This window comes from Armigeres subalbatus, chromosome 1, assembly GCF_024139115.2.
Source record: "Armigeres subalbatus isolate Guangzhou_Male chromosome 1, GZ_Asu_2, whole genome shotgun sequence".
Taxonomy (NCBI): Eukaryota; Metazoa; Arthropoda; class Insecta; order Diptera; family Culicidae; genus Armigeres; species Armigeres subalbatus.
Genome location: NC_085139.1, coordinates 268,018,371 through 268,034,809, shown reverse-complemented (window position 1 = coordinate 268,034,809; position 16,439 = coordinate 268,018,371).

The window sequence follows — 16,439 nt, the reverse complement described above, 5'->3', positions numbered from 1 at the left end:
TGCGATACACTTACGAGATTGACTGATTCACCGAAACCTAAACTGCTAAATATTATTATTATTGCTAAACTGTTAGCAAGTTTGCAATACTAAATATTATCATACCTAAATATTGTAACACACTGGAGTCAGTTTTTACGCGGAGGATGTGGGCCGCGTGAATTAAAACAACGTAAAAAACCGCGTAAATCCCAAAATGTGTCTGAATGAGCCATGGAAATCCCGAAATTCTAGTGAAAACAAAATCGCATAAAAAGCGAATCGTGTACAAAAGCCGCGTAAAAAATGACTTCAGTGTACGCTGTGAAGTGAAGCGTTGACTCTGTCTTGATCGAATGGTCCAAAAAAATTAAAATCCATCGAGAAACGGCTGAGATATTAACGTTCAAAGTCTATCAAATTTTCGAGACGTTTTTGATTTTTCGAAAACGTAAAGTGTACCCCAATATAGAAAAGACAGACGTAGTTCTACGTCAAACAATGAAATTCCGCATAAATTTCCGGGGAACTTTTTGCAAGCATGGAGAAATTTCCACAGATGTTCTCGGAGAAACACCCGCAGACAATTTTGGAGAGACTTCTTCAGAAATTCCAAGAAGGACCATCTAGATGAGTTGTTATATCAACTGCTTTTTCCTTAATCCTATTTTCAATTTTGTACAAACATGTGTAACGTTGAAGTTAAATCATGTACTTAAAATCAGTAATACATATTATAAAAACGAACTCGAAAAAAGACGTTCACTAAATTGTTGTAATGTTCAGCGTAATATTTAACATTGATATTTAACGTGTATTTGCTTAGAATTTAATTTTGGGTCGCGCGGATTTGGCGCAGAATGGATTTTCAGTGGTAATAGTGGTAATAGAGTATACTTGCTGAAACACAAAATCACGTTAACCAAGAATATTCAAAAGCTTTATACCAACGTTTGAAAGTTACACAAAATTCAGTAGCTATTTACCTATTCACATCAACAAATAAATCAAATTTTAAATTGAAATATTTAGACTCAAAACAGTGACAATTTTTGGAATTCTGATGGAGAAATTTCAAAAATTTTCGTTGAAACCTTAGAATAAGAAACGCATTTTCTTTTGTCGTGAGCGAGGAAGACAGAATTTTGTAACATTTCATCGCCATGAACGCGAATTAATAAAATTGTCACGCAAACGCTCTCTAATTAGTTGATTGTACTACATTTTCAAAATGATTCTTTTGCGAAAATCTCTTTAGTAAGTATATTAGTGGTTCTGAAAAGATCCATTCACAATGTTAGATGTAAATTTCCTCTTGAGCGGTTCAACTGGGAGTTTATGATTGTTTAAAACATTATGAATCGATGTCTGCAGGAATACCAAACGCTTAACCGCTGCTGCCATCGGCCGAGAAAACTTGATCAGTAGTGTTGTCGTCGACACTCTATCGTCACACACCGCCGTGCCGCGCTTACTGTTGGCTTCTCGACAATAATGCCGGGCTGAAAATGCCGATGATGCTGACCTGAGAATGCTGACGATTCTGCCTTCCTCTTAAAAAGGCTTTAGGTTTGCGAATGCGTGGCTGAGACGATGATGCAACCGTTCTAAAATTCCGAAGATGCGATGCTGTTATTGCTTTGCCTGTTTCGGTCAGATTGAGAGGAAAAATTCGCGCTGCGCTATTTTATGCCTTCTTAGCAGACCTAGCGTGAGCTCATTCGTTGACGTCTGCACCAATCAGAACGTGGTAATGGAATGATGCAAGAATGATGGGGTACCCATATTTATAGGTTTTCGTGAATTCAATGTTTTGCTTTGAAAACAGTTTTAGGCCTATTGAAACAAGTTTTCGGATATTATCAAGCATTAATATGAAAGGCATACTTGAAAGCTGTCGATTGAGGGGTTAACTGCAGAAATCTGTTCACTAGGGTAAAAGCTATTAACGTTTGAAATCTTTCAACACAGCGTAACGCGGCCGATTTAGAAATTTTGAAATGACACCCGGTATAGTAAAGAGAGACGTAAGTCCTACGTCAAAATCAGGAAGTATCTGGCAACCTTCTCAGGACTGCCTGAAATAAACCACAAGTTGGCTCAGCAGGGGATGTAGACTGTATCTCAGCCCTTCTACTGAAGGGCCCTCTAATCCGTGCGATAGCGACTGGAGGAGAACATTATTTTTAACGCTTAGAGCCTTGAAAAAGGCTGTTTGCTTCGGCTAAGTGCAAAAAGTAAGAAAACGATCTTTTCAAATAACCGCGAATTTCTAGTGGTGGTATAAAAAAGACTGAATGCTCTGCGAGCGAATGCACTTTTCTTTTATACCTTATTTTGAATCTTCTCTGCTTCCCAATTGGTGGGCCAATCAGCTAGTGTCTTGTATCCCGCTTCTTTGTCAGCCAAAGCGTCATCATCATCAACGCGTTCGAGAAGGGCTTCTTCTTTTTACGCTTATTGCTCGCTGCTGGCGTCTATTTCCTAACGGGACTTTTCGCTTGATACAGGCCAATAAGCCGGGCAAGCGAGCTTAGAATTGCAGTTCAGGTGAGAAGTACGTGTTCTTTTCTGAGACAACATTGTTAGTAGTAGAAGGAAGGAAACACCCGGACATGGGATTTCTAGTGATAAGATTTAGAATTGGTAACATGGGACGATCATTCAGTCACGTTCGCTTTGTGTGCGGTCAGTAGCAATGTTTATCTAGATATTTCTTGATCAATGCCAAAAAATCCAACATTTGATGAAAACTCGATTGATAGTTTATTAATGTTTTAGCTGTAATCGGTGTTTTCTTTATCCAAATAAGATTATGTGAGAGATTTGGACATCTTATGAATCTTTAAAGGCATGGTCAAGCGAAGTCCTTCGTCCACTTCGCGGTTAAATCAGAAAAATTATCTACTGTTAGTTTTGACGATATTTATGAAAATCACGCATAAAATTTTATCTCTAGAATATTGGATTTGGCACCCAAGTACAATTTCTATCCCGAAGGGTATTGAAAGCATTGATATTGATCTCTATTATTGGCTCTCTGAAGAACCGTTTGTTTTTTGGACATACATGCTGCATCATGTGGCTTTTATTCAGCCTGTCTCGGCTCAGCACCGATGCCGGCCGGTCTCGGCTCGACTCTGCTGCTGCTGCCGGTATCTGCTCAGCATTGCTGCTTTGTCGGGTCTGTAGGGTGGACTGCTGATGTGCTGGCTAGGTTTCGGATGATGATGGTCGCTTCGATGGTGACGAGCCGAAAAAGCGGTCGGTGCAGACTTCATTCCTATTAAAAGTGCTGTTCAATCAATGATGCAGTTGCTTCGCTTGTCCCGGTCAGAATGAAAGGAAAAATCGCGTTGCGCTATTTTATGGCTTCTCGGCAGACCCAGCGGCTGCTCATTCGCTGGTGTCTGCACCAATCAGAACGTGGTAATGGAATGATGCAAGAATTATGCGGTACCCATATTTATAGGTTCCCTTGAGCTTAATGTTTTCATTGAAAACAGTTTCATGCCTATTGAAACAAGTTTTTCGGGTCTTATCAAGCATGGACATGGAAGGCATACTTGAAATCTGTCGATTGAGGGGCTTACCGCAGAAATTCGTCCACTGAGACGAACGCTATTAACGTTTAAAATCTTTCAACACAGCGTAACGCGTTCGATTTGAATATTTTGAAATGACACCCGGTATAGTAAAGAGAGACGTAAGTCCTACGTCAAAAACCTCTATCTCTAGAATATTGGATTGGCACCCAAGCACAATTTCTATCCCGAAGGGTTGTCACGCAAGCTAATTAAATTTTTAAAACGATTCTACTGCGAAAAACTCTTTAGTAGATCTTGAAAACTTGAGATCGTAGAAAACTTGATCAATGAATCGTCCACTTTGAACGTACAGGGGCACACTAGAAGTTAACTTGCTGAGAGCAGTGTGGCGAAAGGCATCTAAGGTTCGATTTCTCAAATTTAAGCACCTTAATCAAAAAAAATATTTGGTAGGCGTACTAGCGAACACCATCCATAATAACCGGTACCATAAAGTTTTTCATGAAAAGTTCCTAATTTTGAGAAAACCCGCGTTAGATGTCTTTCGCCATATCAATTTCTGGAGGTTAACTCATGCCGGCTATTTGCGTATATACGATAGCGCCTGGCTGTGGAAGTGGCGGGTAGAAAATCAGCCACTGTCAATAATTCATCTTGTTCAGTGTTTTCATTGACAGTCTATCGTCACACCGCCGAGCCGCGCTTACTGTCCGGTAGGCTTCTCCTTTGTGCGGTGGCCTCGACAATGCCGGACCGAAAATTCCGATGATGCTGACGATTCCGCCTTGCTCTTGAGAAAGCTTAAGTTTGCGATTGCATGGCTGAGACGATGGAGCAACACTTCAAAAGTTCTGGCGATGCTGTGGTTGCTTTGCCTGTTCTTGTCAGATCTCAGGGTCAGATTGAGAGGAAAAAAATCATGCTGCGCTTTTTTATGCCTTCCTGACCTAGCGAGAGCTCATTCGCTGACGTCTGCACCAATCAGAGCGTGGCAATGGAATGATGCAAGAATGATGCGGTACTCATATTTATAGGTTCTCGTGAATTCAATATTTTGCTTTGAAAACAGTTTTGGGCCTATTGAAACAAGTTTTCGGATATTATCAAGCATGAATATGAAAGGCATACTTGAAAGCTGTTGATTGAGTGGTTAACTGCAGAAAACTGTTCAATAGGGCAAAAGCTATTTACGTTTGAAATCTTTCAACACAGCGTAACGCGGTCGATTTAAAAAATTTGAAATGACACCCGGTATAGTAAAGAGAGACGTAAGTCCTACGTCAAAATAATCCCTGTGATGAGTGGATAGACCGAATATGGTTTCTGATTAAAGTTCAATCTATTTGGCTTATTTTATTTTATCTGTGTACTCAATCATCACAAAATTTAGTCGAGACACAAACAATGTCGAAGACTTGCTTTCTCGTTGACGCGTATCAAATTTAATTTTGAACTTAAGCATGATTTTAAAAAGAACGTCCAAAGCTACAAATATTAAATTAAACTAAAACAGACGACACGTAGAAACTATTAGACTCAACAACAATAATATAAATTAATTTTATCAATTTATTCACACTTGATTTTGCTTGAAAAGATAAAAACGATAAGCTACGAATATTTACGTAAATTAAAAACGAGTAAAACGTAAAACATAAACATCGCTCGGGAGGAGCCAGTGTCCCTCTTGTTTTGGCCACCACCACCCGATAGGCGCTTTTAAAATCTCGATGCGTTCTTCCCTCACCTCCGCCGAGCGTGACCTTTGTAGTCTACTTCTAGCCCTGAGGCAGGTTGCTTGAAGGGCTGCGATTTGATCGCTCCACCAGTATACCTGAGGCCTGCAGTTCCGTGGTCTTGCTTTCCTCGGCATAATCGCAACACAAAGTCGAGGCAAGACCGCAACCAGTTCGTCGCCGCTCAAACTTTCCGTGTTTTCTTCCAGACCCATAGCCTCTCTGAAGGTACTACCGTCGAAGTGGGCGACCTTCCATGCCCGGGTTGTAGGAGTAGCTCGCCGGCTTTCTCTGCTTGACTTGCTGCTTATCCTCTACCGGATAGCCAAATAGTCACCGTGAGTGTATCCGTCGTTGACCCTCCACTGCAAATCACAGACTAAACTAAATGTAACGTCTATTATCGATTCCACTCCTTTTCGCTGGAAGGTACTTCTGGAGCCTCCGTTGCACAGCACGACATCCAGCTTGGCTTAAGCTCTGCTAGAAGCGTTTGTCCTCTCCGATTAGTACAGCGACTTCCCCACTCTATCGCCTACGCGTTGAAGTCTTTTGCAATGACAACTAGCTTGCTACCCACAAGGTTCAGCCGATCGACCATCTGGGTGAATTGTTCTGTCGGGCACCTTGGTGGGATATAGCAGCTGCAGTAGTGTACTCCATTTATTTTCGCAATAACTGTACCCTCCGCTCTTGTGTTCAGCACCAGTTGAATAGATCGCCGATAGCTACGTTCGTGTTCGTTTCTGCTACCGACTGCCACAGTAACTGCTGGGCGGCCGCACAATGGCTAAGGTTGAGCTGCGTTACTTACACTGCTTCCTCGTATAACCACTCAACGGGAACGCAGGTCCACCCATGGCTTGGTTGTGTTCCTACTTCGTGCTCGCACATAGCGTACACGATGGTGCTTTATTGCACGTGTGCGCTTTGTGACCATCTTCGCCGCACCGCCTACATATGATACTCTTTACGATCCCGCTGCGAGGTAACGGAAGTACTTATCGACTACCGGTGGTTGGTGGAGGTTGACCTGACATACTGACCGGCCAACTTTTTGCTTACTAACTTTGATCACCTTGTTGGCGTCGGTGGCCGGTAACCTCACCGTGGTAATCTGCGTCCCTTTCGATCCTCTTCACAGGCGGATGGACCCCTTTGCCACCACCACTCCACCTTGGTCCTTGATGGCCAAGGCGATCTCCTCCGACCTCATATAGCTGCTTACATTGGAGGGTCACTTCATCATGTAGAGCCATCACTTCAACACTCTCGCCTAGGACCTCCTGGGCTAGTGCTCCATATGAGGTACCGCTCGCCTGTGAATCCTTCCTTAAGACAAGGATCATCTCACCCACTCTCGTCCTCCTTATACTGCGAACCTCTTCAGCGAGGTCCACCAGTTTCTCGGCACTGCGTATCGCCATGAGCACATCGGCGTAGCGTTCTTTCTCTGTTTTAATAAGCAGTGCTTCAACCTTTTTCCTGGCTCTCGCCGGGCGCGTGTTTGCCACTTTCATCTTCGATTTCCTGGCTATCGTTTGCCAGGAACTGTTCGACCGCTGGTCGGCTTAGCTTTCTTCCTCCGGGGCCGACTGGCTTGTTTCGCCCAAACGGTATTTGCTGGAAGTGCGATGTACGAATTTCGGCAAAAGTTGACAAGATCCGGACAAAAAAATCATTGGTGCTCAATTATTATACTGCATCCATCAACACTTCATCGTGCATGTAACTGAAAAATCCATCCTCTTGTAACCTATGAATAAAGAATCCGAAAAAAAAAATCCTCATTTGAGTGCGGCAGCTGAAAAAATCAACTCCCCTTCTAAGCAAATGGCGAGATGATTTACGCCAGCCCTGCCGTCATGTGCGGCTTTCGCATTATCATATCCACCCTCCGGGAGCAACGTCTTCGAGAAAAGCAGAGCAGACTAATGCGACGACGACAACAGCCGAGACCTATCCCACATAGAGGTCGGGTCATAGAGATTCAGTAAAGTAGGTACCACCACCGCCACATCGCCAGTAAGACAAGCGGCGCAAGAACGAACAAATCCAGCGAACATGCAACCCCCAAAATGAGGAGTTAAGTGCGGGAAAATCCTTTACCACGGACGAGAACAAATGGTGACACTCAAAGTGGAATGAATATTCATTCACAGATTTATGTCTCGTCTTTTCGACATTTCACCGCAGGGCATACTTTTGCAATAGCAATCGTCGTCGCCGGAGGTTCGATATAGGCCAGGCGCATAACTTCCAAGTTCAGAATCCACTTTGGAAACTCATCGACTAACGAATGAACGAACTGGAAGGGACGTTTGACAGCGTCAAATTGGAATTTTTAATTGATCCAGCTGTTGCAAGGCGCAGTCGAACTCGACGGTTTCGGCAGCCCTGCCTCTTAGAGAGAAGTAGTTTTTAATTAGTTTTCGACGTCGCAAATTAGTTGACGATCGATTGAAAGCTGGAGCGGGTCGGGGACGCTTTCCCAGAGCCCATTTGAATGTCGAAAGGCGTGTGCAGTAGTTTTTGATTTGAATGACATTCATGATGAAAAGCTGCTGGGTTCCATTTTGGACCCAGGAGGGTTTCGTTTTGGAACGGTTCGATTGATTTGAATTTCTGGAAATCACTTTATGTGATGGCAATATTAAATTGGTTTGCACCAACTTTATAACATAAATACACAAACACACAAACTTTAATTCATGGATGAAGTGTCTACCTTATTGTTTATTACTAAAAAGAATGTCTTATACAATATTAAATCAAATTTCCTTAAAGTTTAAGAGACATCATTATTTATTTACGATAAGCCAAAGGAAATCAGCAATAATGATGGAATCTAAAGCCATAAAACGGACGCTTCTATCTACAACGGCACTCGGCAGCACTTTCCTCAAATTCCCCGCTTTCCCATTTATTTAAGACAATAACTTTCCCTTGTTGTCTATAGCCCTTTTAACAACTTCTCCAATGCGGTCATCTCGCCTTCCGCTCCGCACCCACGAACCATCGCAGACGCGATAAAACTTTTCATTTGGTCTTAAAAATGATCATAAATATTAATAAATTTGTTCATAAACTCCGGCTCTGGCTAGCGACGGGAACGTGCACTTCGTATATCGCATGTGTCTGTCGGCGAGGTCAAAACCTCCGAATGGCGATAAAAAAAAGACAAAAATTAATGCGGATTTACGAATTACTTTGGCCCGCGTCGGAATATTCTCCCCTCTGTGTTAATATATACCGGGAGCAGCTGGCAGGGAAACCGTCACGATTCGTGCATTATGTACCCGGGCGTTTTTGTCTTGCCGGCATCATTGCCCGGAAATCAGGTATGGCGGTTTTTTGGCTCAATTCTATATAAAAGCTATGCAAAATATGCCACCGCGCAACATATTAAATTTTCCTGTGGGTTCCGGTTCTGTGGATCATTATAAATACTTGTATTTATGTCGAAAAAAAAAAAGAATTTCTAATTTTGTTCAAATAATTATTTTGGGAAATTCTATGAATTAGGTTCTCAGATGAATGAAAATTGTAGAACACATTTGATCTTCTTCAATTTTAGTGAAGCTCCTTGAATGAAAATATGCAACGAAAACTCGTTGGCCTATTGGATTCCCTTATCCATTTTGCCCCAATGGGTTTGAATTGTCTTATAAACATGCATTTTTCTCATGCGGTTCGTTATTTACGTTTTTAGATTTTGAAACTGACGCAGTTCTGTGTGTTTTTTTTTTTTTCGAGGAGACGAATGCGTGAAAGAGTCACGCGGTACGACGATACGTATGCAAAAATCGATTCCAGAGTACATATTTACAAATATTTACATTTATTGAACTAATGAACATGCATTAAAACATTTTGTAATTTCAAGCCAACGAATAGTAAATATTAAGATTTTTATAATTAATTGAAATAATGACGCCTAACGTGGATTCTCCTTACTTTTTGTGGTAATTTTGGAAATTATTAATGAGTGTCAGTGGCGTAGCCAGAAAATTTGTTCTGTGGGGGGAGGGGGTTTTCTGAACATTTTTTTTTAATTTGAGAGGGTTTGAAGAAAAAATTTCTTCTAAAAATGTTGTCTTTGGGGGGGCGTTATCTCCAGCAACCTCCCCAACCCCACCAGCCCCCACTCCATTGGCTACGCTACTGATGAGTGTTATTAATAAAGTTTTCATCAGAACTATGTATATCTCGTTCTTTGATCGGTTTTTCGGGACCATTTGCTGTGCCTTATTAGCTCCGGTAGGTATTGCCTGAATCACCTCTTCCAGAAGTGGCCAACGAAAGCTTATTGCAAGCCACGCAATAAAGCTGCTGTCGGATAGAGACCATGCTTTCGATTTATCCGAAAATCTCGAAAATAAAGATAATTCAATTTAATTCAATGCTTTCGACTTGTTGAAGAACCACAACAGCCAGCGATTTTGACTAAGTGATCGTGCATTTGAGATGGCTTAAACTCCCAACTGACGAATAGGTTGTTGGCCTTGGGAATAATTTAAATTCGGACAAGGTTCGCTCAACGGACTGGGTCAGCCATTTCCAACTCACATCCCCCCTCCCCACATGAGGGGAAGCCGGGGGAAATTGGAATTCCACGAAGCATTTGCGCTCATAAACTCTTGGGCCAGCTTGGTTTGGTCGATAGCTAATATTGGTCGTTTTGCAGGATCGCATTCGGCCGAAAAGGACATACGGCTGAACTAGACATTTGGCCGCAAAAGTCATTTGATCGAATAGGTCAATTAGGGAGTGTCAATAAATGCCGTAGAGGGGGGGGGGGGGTGCATTTTTTTTGATGAAGTGTGGCAATGGGAAGGGTAGCTGCTTACGCTAAATTTAATTCATGGCGATCCTAATACCATTGGTGTTATCAAACAGATCCTGTTAGAACAATACGGTGATCGATTTGACTTTGCGACAAATGTGTCGACACTGTTTAACATTAAGAAAAGTGATAAAAGTCACCTGAAATTCTTCATTGAATGTAAGGAGATTAACACAAGACTAAAATCTAACTTAAATTCCAATCCCATCACTGGAAAAGAAATCATAGATATTTTAACCGTTACTCGATATCTCGACAATATCGCATACGAGTCAGTGTGTATAAACCAGAACGCAGAAATTAGATCCAGACCCGCGAAATCTCAATTCAACAAATTTCCCAACAAAAGCAACGTCCCCTCGAGTAGCTCCCCTAAGGAGCATACAAATTCAAAACCCCCATATAGGAACCCGATGCAAAAACAAAAATTTAAATCAGAGTTTCACGCGAACGAAGTGGACGTAGATAACGACGACGACGATGACGATGAGGATGACAATGTGCAAGGTACAGTGATGCAACCCAACAACGTGTCAAATTTTCGCCAAGAGAAGACGATCTCTCAACAACGTAAACAATTTTATACCGTTTATTCGCTACAAGTCTAATAAAGGGATATTAAATTTCTTGATAGACACTGGAGCGAATAAATCGGGACACGTGTTAAAGTGCCAAGAAACCAACCGACCCGCAATAGTGACTAATAAAAATGGTACATTTGTTATTGATAAAGTATTTCGTGTGTGGGCTGCGAAATGGTGAGTTGACATCTGGGTAGGAGCGACCTACACAGCTCTGGTCCTCACAAGTTCCAATCTCACGCTTCCACGGGTTTTCCGATGACAATCGACCGCCAGCTAAGGGTTTTGTACTTAGCTGGTAGTGCAGCCTGGGCACTGTTGTCCTTTTGACATCAGCTAGAGTGAGGGGTGCGACCAAAGGGACCATCGTCCCTAACTCCTAATCCCAAGGCGTTAAGCGACCCTTGCCGAGGGGATGCATGGCCAGGGGGGTGAAATAATGAGCTAGGCCTTTAACGGAGCCTGTGGGGTACCTGGGCCCCCTCCACAGTAATTGTCCCTTACCGCGTCATGCTGGGCTCTGGCGTGGTGGACCTCTTTTCCCGAGCAACTCGTGGGACCAAAATGGAAAACCAAGTCAATTCTTCAATTAGTGATAGTAGTGTAGGCGACAACCCCTTCGCAAGAGGTGGGTTGTTCAGGTCTCCGCCTAGGAGGCCAGATGCAATAGTCGGCAGCTTGGTGCGCAGCGCCAGCGTGGGTCATTTAACCTTCTCCTCGGCAATGCCGGTAGAGGTTATCAACGGCCCATGGCTTGTGGAGGCGATGAACCGCAAACGCGATGGGCTTTCGGCCTTCGAGGTGGCGACGGAACAGCTGGACACCATCATCGACTTTGCGTCATCGAAGCATAATATCAGTAAGGACCTCAAGAGGAACTTGCTGAAACTTCGAAAGTCGATGTTGGACGTCAAGCTGGAGAGGGCGGTCGGGACGACCAAAGGTAAACCCGTGAAATCCGTGGAGTCTACCCAGACTGAGGCCCAAGGATTCGCGGACTCGGGCAAGGTCGAATCGACTGAGGGCGTGCCAGCGAAGACGGAAGTGCCAAAGTCTACCCAGACTGAGGCTCAAGTATTTGCGGGTACGTCGGGGGTGACTGCTCCAACGGAGCAGACACAAAAACGGGGGAGACAGTCTCCAGGGGATGAGCTCCCTGGGGGCCGCTCCAAAACGCGGAGGGTTACTACCCCGAACAAGGGTAGTGGGGCTGGGAAGCTGAACCCCGGTCAGGTACCTCCAAAACCGGGGGAGGAAGGACCTGGAAAGGTCCGTCCACTCAGGAAAGACGGGTTACGGGGGTTACGGCAGGCTGAAAGTTCTCAGCCGCACCAGACCAGGGAAATAGAGGGGGGTGACGCCTCCTGGACCCTGGTCAAGAACAAGAGGAAACCGAAGACGTCAAGAGCCGAAAAGAAGGCCCAGGCGAATGAGGGTAGCAAGAAGTCTAGGGTAGGCGCCAATCGCTCCAGGGGCGATGCCCTAGTCATCACGGCGGACGAGGCTAAGTACTCGGATGTTTTGAAGGCGATGAGGAGTGACGTCAAGCTCGGTGAACTCGGCGCCGACGTACGTCGAATAAGACGTACCCGGATGGGCGAGATGATACTCGAGCTGAAGCGGGGCGTCTCGCAAAAGGGCGCCGCCTACAAGAAGTTGGCGGAGGAGGTCCTAGGCGAGACGGTCAAAGTGAGGGCACTCACGACGGAGGTGAATCTAAGGGTTAAAGACCTGGACGAGATCACTGAAGTCGAAGAGCTCGTCACGGCACTGCGGCGACAGTGTGAAGTGGAGACGACCACCGCAGCCGTTCGGCTACGGAAAGGTCCGGCAGGGACGCAGGTAGCATTGGTTCGGCTATCTGCAGCGGACGCCTCCAAGGTAGTCAAGTTAGGGAGCGTCAAGGTGGGATGGTCGGTATGCCCTGTGCGCATATACGAGCAACCCGAAGTTTGCTTCAAGTGCCTGGAACCGGGGCACAAGCAATGGGACTGCAAAGGCCCTGACAGAAGCAATCTCTGCCGACGCTGCGGATTGGAGGGACATAAGGCACAATGCTGCACGAACCCTCCCAATTGTTCGATTTGTTCCAGCAAAGCTGTGAACAGCAAGCACCCCATGGGGGGTTCGATGTGCCCGGCGTTTAAGCGTGCTGCAAAATCACAGTGCAGGTAAGGCAGCTGGCTTGTTCGGCCTCGCCCGAGTGTTTGGTGTGCGCAGGTTTAGAGGAAACGGCGGAACACGTGTTGTTCGTGTGCCCGCGTTTTCGCGCAATGCGTGCCACATGCTTGCCACATGTGGTCTGGACACTACCCCGGACAACCTAGTTCGGAGGATATGTAAAGATGAAGTTGGCTGAAACGCCGTTTTATCGGCTATCGCCCAAATCGTCTCGGAGCTACACAGAAGGTGGCGCGTGGACTCAAGGATGGCTAGTTCAGGCGCAAATAAGAGGTGGTCCAAGGGTTCGGAGTCGGCTTCATGGGTCATACCGGTGGTCATGCCCTGTGGTTGAACTCGATCCTTTTATCGAACAAGTGGCCGCGCGAAGAACAACATGGTATCGTCGCTTTCGCGGCGTTGGTCAACCGGGCGGGTTCCGAGACCGAGCCCTTGACGGGTCCTCGTCAAGGCTGGGGCAGGCGTAGACACCGCGTCGGCAAGTCCCTCTGTGTGCTGGCGAATAGGCCCTATCGCAGAAAGGTCAATTTGGGGTGCACGCGTCATCATCATTCTTGATACCAGTCGTGCAGAGGGAAGCAGGCGCGAAGTCGACCCTTTCCACCTTCCGAGGACATAGGGCGTGGTAAGGCCACCTGGAAAGCCGGCAACGCGCTGGCACGATACCATGGTGTTCTTCTAAAAAAGCGAGTCACGATGTTTGATGCTGCAAGGACACGCAGCTAACCTCAAGGGTGCGTTGTGCACTGGCCCCCCCCCTCTTTGAAGCATTACTTTCTGGTTGTACCGAAGGGACGACGGACTTGGCGGCAATGGAAACGGTTTAGCGGGTTGGGGATGTAGTCCTGCCTCCCTCGTTTGCTGTTGGAGGTGGTCCCTAACCCCGCACAGGGCCCCGGTGGGAACTATGGTCGTATGCTGATAAAGAAGGGGGGATTTGCTCCTTTCCGGAGGTGCGTCTGTTCTCCATGTTAAGAGCGGCTAACAAACAGCGTCGGTTCCACATGTTAGGGGCGGCTGATTATCGTCTTAGTGCCAGCGAGGGACTTTAAGCAAAACTGTGCACATCATGTTGCATCGTGTCAGCATCTTCAACGCGATGTAGGTAGCGCAACCCTGGTAAGGTAGCCCGAAAGGTACCGAAAATTCTACAGCTACCAAGAAAGGCAAAGGTAGAGCAAACCGATTGATTCAACGACAACAGACCCGGTAACGAATAAAGGACAACGATTGGAAAGTCGGATCTTGGAACGTGAGAACTTTGAATGAACCCGCACGTGTTGGGCTCCTGGCTCGTGAGCTGCAGAAGATCGGCATGAGTGTGACAGAAATCCAGGAAATACGGTGGCCCAGATCTGGAGAATCGGGCGATGGATCCCATAGCGAATACTTCATTCAAGTACCACATCTACTATAGCAGCGGTGTTAGAGCAGAATGAAGAGAGAAAGAGAATGAAGGGCAAAAACGATAGGCGGAGATTTTACGCAGCTGTCAATGACGCGCGGCATAAGACTGCGCCAGTGCCCGCCATGTGCAATGGTCGAAAGGGGAATTTGCTAACAGACAAGACTACAGTGGCAGCCAGGTGGAACGAGCACTTCGAAGATTTGTTGAACGGTGAAAATGAAGGTGTATTAAGGAGCAAGATGGACATAGTCGGCGAGGGTCAAGCTGTGGAACCACCAACGCTGGCGAGGTAAAGAAGGCCATAAACGGCCTGAAAACAGTGAAGCTGCTGGGAAGGACGAGATCCCGGTCGAGCTTCTCAAACACGGAAGTGAGCAGCTGCATCAATCAACCCATTATCCATAAAATATGGGAGGATGAAGAACTGCCTGCCGGCTGGTTGGATGGCCTCATATGCCCAATCTGTAAGAAAGGGCACAGACTAGAGAGGAATCACCCTTCTGAACTCGGCGTACACAATCCTGTCGCGTATCTTGTTTAACAGACTGAGACCGCTTGAGGAGTCCTTCGTCGGCGAATACCAGGCAGGTTTTCATGAGGGTCGATCAACGACGGATCAGATGTTTATCCTGCGGATGGACCTTGATAAATTCCGGGAGTACAACTTGCAGACTCACCTTCTGTTAATTGATTCAGTGAAAAGGAATGAGCTGTGGCAGATAATGTCCGAACATGGTTTTCCGGCGAAATTGATTAGACTGGTACGTGCAACGCTGGATGGCTCGAAATCAAGTATTCGGATTGCGACGAAGTGTCAACCTCGTTTGTGACCTTAGACGAATTGAAGCAGGGTGATGCACTTGCGAATTTATTGTTCAACATTGCCCTCGAAGGCGCTGTTAGGAGATCTGGCGTGCAGAGGAACGGCACTATCATCATACGGTCGCATACCCTAGTAGCACACATACTCCACATAGGTTACTGCAACTCATATGTGACCAGATTTAGTCGCAATTAAGTTGCTGCAACCAGATTTGCCTGACTTGTGCTGCTCGGGTATGCTCCTGGGCTTTGCGGACGACATCGACTGCATTGGAATCGATCGCAGAGCAGTAGTGGAGGCTTTTGTCCCACTGAAGAGGGAGACGGCGAGGATAGGCTTAACCATTAACTCTACCAAGACAAAGTACATGGTGGCAGGTAGAGATAGGGGAAAACCTAGTGGTGTTGCTGCTGGGGTAGTGCTTGATGGGGATGTGTTTGAAGTTGTTGAAGAATTTGTTAATCTTGGAACGCTTGTGACATGTGACAATGATGTTTCCCCTGAAGAGAAAAGATGTATTACTGCTGTGAAATGGACCTTTACGGATTACGTAACCAGCTTAAGTCCTGCAACATGCAGACGGAAACGAAATTTGCTCTTTACAAAACTATGATTCTACCAGTGGCCCTTTATGGACACCCTAACAGCACACATGTTCTTCATAGGTTACTGCAACTCATATGTGACAAAATTCAGTCACAATCAAGTTACTGCAGCCATTTGTGACTGACCTGTACTGCTCGGGCATGAAGCATGGACATTAAAAGAGGCGGTCCCGAGAGCTTTCGGGGTGTTCGAGCGAAAAGTTCTACGTACAATACTCGGAGGGAAAAAAGAAAATGGCGAGTGGCGCAGACTCATGAATCATGAGCTGTGTCAAGTATACAAAGAAGAAAACATTGTGAATCGTATAAAATACGGCAGACTTCAGTGGGCTGGTCACTTAGTGCGAATGTCGGAAGAAAGAATAGTGAAAACAATATTCAACAGAGAACCAGATAGGGCCCGGCGACTTCGTGGAAGGCCACGAACACGCTGGCTGCACGCGGTGGAATCGGACCTGGGGACCCAGAACGTTCGGGGAAACTGGAGGAACATCGCTAAGGACCGACGATTATGGAGCTCTACAATACGCCAGGCATAGGTGTATCGACGTTGTAGCTTACCAGGTATCCAGGTAGGGTAATATCAGGATGTAGAGTTCATGAGTCATATATAAACGAATTCCAACTATTCTAGAAAGTTGCGCGGATAGGCATAGCTTTCATTTAGTAGTTGTTGCTATGAAATTTGTTAATCTCACTCTGAGTTATTATTTCTTAAACGCAACTTGATTG